The 5531-nt window shown below is 43.0% G+C and overlaps 1 protein-coding gene and 1 pseudogene across 1 annotated transcript in view; both read left to right on the forward strand.

Annotated features, from left to right (window-relative positions):
- Positions 1-5531, forward strand: part of KL (klotho) — a gene marked incomplete at its 5' end in the record, with an annotated part of 50811 nt that overhangs the window by 20280 nt on the left and 25000 nt on the right. The window lies entirely within an intron of this gene.
- LOC111741036 lies at positions 4345-4463 on the forward strand (annotated as a pseudogene).

The raw sequence follows: 5531 nt of genomic DNA on the forward strand, positions 1-5531 counted from the left end.
GATACGTTATTAAATTTTAGAATAAACCTTATTTAAGAACATGATGGGAAGTACTAGAAGAAACAGGTAAGAGCTGATTGTGGTTGTCTGCAGGGAGCAGAGCGGGAGTTTGCAAGGGGTGGGCAGATGCTGACTGTTTTTTGTGATGAGCCTTTGGTGCTATTTGATTTTAAGCTATAGGAATGGACTTGTTTAATTAAAAATCATTTTTTAAAATTCCACGCCACCAAATAATGCTTCATAGTTTTTCGAAGTGCTTTTGTGTATTGGGGTGGAGGGCGGGCAATTATTTGAGAGGCTCAGAGTTCAGGTGACATTCCTACAGCTGCCAAGGGCTGGAACGGGGACCAGAGCCAGGCTGTCCTATGCCGGTCCCCAACGCTCACCCCGTCACTCGGCGCTGCCTGCAGCACAGCACAGCTCGCATCTGGGGGTGTGTTGGTGAATGTCTAGGCCAAGAGGAAGTTCCGCCCTTGTCCGCATCTTAGCCCTCTGAAACAGAGGAGACTGGGTCCCGACTTGTCACCAACGTCTTTAACCTTTGTCCACATCTAGAGACTCACCATGATTAACTTTTTAAAAACCACTAACCCACATACGTACCTCTGTTCCACTTACTATTGCTAAGCAATATCCCCAGACTCAGTGATTTAAATAACTGTTTTATTTTGCTTACACATTGTGGGTCCGAGTTGGGACTGGCTGGCCCCGGGGCAGTTTTCCCTCGGGCTGCAGTCGATTCAGCTTCTGCGGGGCTGGGTGTCCGAGATGGCGCCATATGCATGATTGGCAGATGATGCTGGATGCAGTGGTCTCAGGCTAGTCACACTCCTTACGTGGAAGCCATCTCCTCCCCAGCAAGCCTCCCAAGAGAACTAGGAAAGAGTGATAGAGACTTTTGACTTAGCCTCCGTGTCACGCGGCTTCACTTGTGCCAGAGCTGTCACGGCCCCCGGACTCAAGCGGAGGAGGCGCGGCAGGGTCACATTATCGAGGACCGCGGGGGGATGTGCTATCTTTGGAAAATACGTTGTGCCATGGCGTCTCAGGCTTTCCGGCCTGGGACGCCTTTTTCCATCTCCCCGGAACCTCTCCATCTTTCAATATCAGTTTAGAAGCTACTTCCTGCGTGAAGATTTCCCTCAGCAAGAGGGAATCTTCCCTTTCTCTGAATCTCCGTTGCATTTTTAAAAAAACCCCTTCCTATGGCCCTCGCGCTTGCAACCTTGTGTCGTCGTTATCCGTGATTTCATCCCTCACGATACCCTGCATAATAATTTGCCTACTGAGTGAATATTTGCTTAGCGAGCTGATTACACGATAACTCGAACGACAGTCATGAAAACGTGTCTTCCAATTCAGATCTTTGATTTTTATTTCTCCCCTCGCAATTCTCATTTCTGAAAAAAAAAATGAAAGAAACCAGACAATCTCTTGCGAGGAGTTCCGGCAGAAACTGCGTGTGGCTGTTTAATGTGTTTTTTTTTTGCCACTTTGTGAGAAAGAAAGGACATGGGGGAGTGACTGAAAACCAAGTCATTTATGATTTGATTAAACAGCTTTTTTCTTTTCTAGTTTAAGCCCTGCGGTTTTAACTTTCGCCTTCGGTCATGGGGCAGACAGAGCAAGCAGGCCCCAGCCTCGTCTGCCTCCTACTTCTTCACTCACTCACTGCCCTCCAGCCCTGCCGTCCTGCTGTTGGCCCTTGAGGTCTTCTGACTCTTCCCTCAGCCTGGAATGTTCTCCCCACCCCACCCTTCCACCAAACCCACACAACCAGCTCCCTCACCGCATTTAAGCCCAAGCTCAGAAGCTGCTTTCTCAAACGAGGCACCCCCACCCCCGCCACCACCCCACTTCGCACTGCTGCTCCCAGCCAGCAGGCCTTACGGGGCGCACAGAGGACTACTTCCTGTTCGAGAAGCACTTCCTGGGGGCCCGGAAGACAGAGGACTTCTCCAACTGTGTAGGTACTGCAGAGGAAATGTGTAGAGATGAATTTCTTGAGTTTGGTTTGTAGCTTCACAATAGAAGACACTGTGAGAGCAATTGAAAAACAAAACAAAATAATAACAAACAAATAAAACCTTCTGGCATAGTAGCGGCTGTTGAAAATGCAATCTGCCATGCCTCATGCAATCCCCAGACAGAAGCCAGAACTTTGGATTTGGGGGTGCTCGTTACCCGAGGGCCAAGGGCTTATGTGTGTTAACACTCCTGGATGAACTTTTGTAAATGAATCCGACCAAAGCTTTTGTGTGTGTGTGTGTGAGTGTGTGTGTGTGATAAAGAATAATCTTTGGAGATATCTTACTATCACAAAGGGAGGCTGTATGGGACATTTTCCTGGACTCGGAAATAGGGCAGAAGGATTACTAGTGTCCTTCCGAGCTGAGGCTAGAGCTGGCTTGCCCTCGTTACGCCATTCTCTGATTCTGATTCTGGCGGGGGAAGGGATGTGTCTTTGTTCGATTTGCTATTTGCCGTGGATTAGGGTATTTTATATTCCGTAAAGGTAAATGTTAACAGACATGATTCTTGCCTAATAAAAACACATATTTATTTTGTCCAAACATCTCTACAGAAATGTGAGATAAAAAGATCGAAACCACAACATATTTCATAAAAGAAATAAAGATGATTGTGAGCGCCACCAAAAAAGAAAAGAAAAAATGCCTCTCCTCTCCTTGATACCCAGGCCTCCCTTATTTTGTTCTATATTTTCCACACGACTTACTACCTAACATTCTTTAGAGTTAACATGTATTACGTTTGCTGTTTCTTTCTCTCTTGCTGCTAAAACGGAATCTCCAAGAGGGCAGAGATTATTGTCTGATGCATTCGCCGCCGTGTCCCAAAGCTCTAGCACTGCACCAGGCACGTGGTAGGTGTCTAATAAATCCTCGTGGAATGAAAATATCTCTTCACGTGGATCAGCGACTTTCAAACATTTTTGACCTTGACTCTCAGTAAGAAAGACATTTTACACGTCGACACAGGCACAACTGAAACCAACGTCTCATGAAGCAACCCTCACCCACACTACACACAGGACAATCTGCTGTTTTCTAATCGGTTCTATTTTATTTTGATTTCTAAATGGCCGTGGCTCCGCGTAACTCGATTTCACAACTGGAACCTGTAGTATGAAAAACTCTGACTTAAGATTGTGCAGAAGCTATTACCACAAAAAAGGGAAAAAGGAAAGAGAAGGGGAAAGGGGCGGGCAGATTAGTTTCTGCTATCAGCTACTCCGTAAAACATATTTCGCATTCCCGTAATCTTATCCTGCCTGATAATGTAGAAACCCTCGCATGTTCACATGTCCCTTTTTCTTTAGGTGAAAAGTGTTCTCCACTGCAAGGGGAATTGAGTGATTTCAAAAGCAAAGAGCTATAAAGGGACTCGTGAACTGATAAGTGATCTCAAAGTTTCAGCATCTGCTGTCGATAATACAAAGCAGGAGAATTAAGTGAGCAGGCAGAGGTAAAACATTTAGAAAGTAAAGGTGACTAATATGGAAGAAAAACATTTTTCTGAATTTTGTGGAAATCAGAAAGGAGCCGTTTCATGAGGGTATTATTACAGAATTACTCTGGCGATTAGAATACTGGATGTTTACTGAAAAGACCCCAGTTGACTAATGAACCACTGGATGCTTTTGCTGACCTGGTGAATGTCTCTGTGAGCTGAATCCTTTATCTTCTTGTCTCTTTTTCTCGTCTAGCCTGATGTCTCCCTGTCCCTTCATGGTTCTCATTTTGCGGCTATTAGAAAAGCAGATGCAAAAACCAGGAATTGAAACTTCTCTGTGTCACTGAGAACGTTGTGATCACTGGACTAGACAGATTCTGGTCACAGGCTGGATGTTTTGTGGACAACCTAATATCAATGATTTGGAAGGATTTTGGTAGCAGCATGATTTAGTATTAAATGGAATGATTTAACTGATGTCGATTAGTTCTGTACAGATAAATTAACAAGGCAAGAAACTTAATCTCTGATTTATTGACGTATTATCCAAAATGAGTTATAAATGATTTTTACTTCATTCGAAGGAAATTTCTCTTTAAAAACAAATGAATAAGGCTTTTTATGTAACCTACTTTGAAAAAAATCGAGACAAAATGATCCTAAGTAAAAAAATCTCTAAAATTATGCCATAATTTAAAAAATCTACCTTGGCCTTTATTTTGCCTAGTTGTAAAAGCATGCCTTTTAACCCGAGTGCGTTCTTATGGAATCTCAATTGTGGTTATATGTGTATTAAGAAATTCTATATTTGCAAATGGCCAACCCCAAATAATTAAGGAGTAAAAAGACCTTTATTAGAAGGACACAGGAGTCAATGGCCATGCTACCCTGAACGAGCCCGATCCTGACTGTTCTCGGAAGCTAAGCAGGATCGGGCCTGGTTAGTACTTGGATGGGAGACCACCTAGGAAGACCAAGTGCTGTAGGCATAAAAAATAAAAAATAAATAAGAGATTGTAAACTGATAAGGTCCTTGCAATCTGTGAGGTCGACCAAGGGTTGCCTTGCCTAAAAAAACAATCAATCAATCAATCTATCAATAAAAAGAAGGACACTGAGGTAATTTACTGAATTGGGAAAGAGCCCTACGGACTTTAGGAATTGGACTTACAAGTCATCATTACCATCAAGGAAGGCAATCTTTCCCCCTCACTGGGTGCACGAGCACACGCGCGCGTGCACGCGTGCAAGTTGTCGGGTCAGAGGCAGAGGGTCTCTTCCCGCGTAAACAACTCTACATGCACTTAGAAGAGACCCTTGCCTTCACTCCAGCAGAACAGTCTCAGGGAAGATGCCTCATCGGCCTGGCATGGGACATTCAACTTGAAGTAGAAGAAGAGAAACCAATGTACTTTCATTTTGACGGCTTTCCTATAAACCCAATGGGTAGCTAAAAATTTCTCGGGAGTTCTGTGTTTCCAGAACTTAGTAGGATAGTACAAAACAAACAGATGCTTAATACGCCAGTTATCAAATTATACACTTAAAAATGGTTAAAAGAGTAAATTTTATGTCATATATATTTTACCAGTAAAAAAAAATTATTACCTAACTTATTATCTATTTCTCAAAACCAGAATATGCTATAGTTCCTTGTGATTTCTAGAGGGGCTCTGACTCAAACTTAGTTCTATAGGACAGAATAATGAAGAGTTTTAACGATTGTGTGCAACAATTGGCTTTACTGGGAAGATCTTAATAAAAGTTTGAAATCAAAATGTTATGATATGGAACATCCCAATATATTGGATCTGGGTGGAAAGGACTGAATATTGGGATCCTATATTTTCTTTCTGAGTGTCTTTTAGGGTACCCTGGAGGTCAGTTTTTCTGTGTTATGTATGCAGTAAGTAATGGCATACATCTAGGCCTGGGACTTTGTTCATTCCTGTATTCATGGCACTTATGTGTCTAACATATAGTAGGTGTTCGATAATATTTGTTGAGTAAATGAGTTTAAATTTCTTGGCATGGGAACCAAGCCATCTATCAAACTG

Source organism: Pteropus vampyrus, unplaced genomic scaffold (genome assembly GCF_000151845.1).
Source record: "Pteropus vampyrus isolate Shadow unplaced genomic scaffold, Pvam_2.0 Scaffold71, whole genome shotgun sequence".
NCBI classification, from domain to species: Eukaryota; Metazoa; Chordata; class Mammalia; order Chiroptera; family Pteropodidae; genus Pteropus; species Pteropus vampyrus.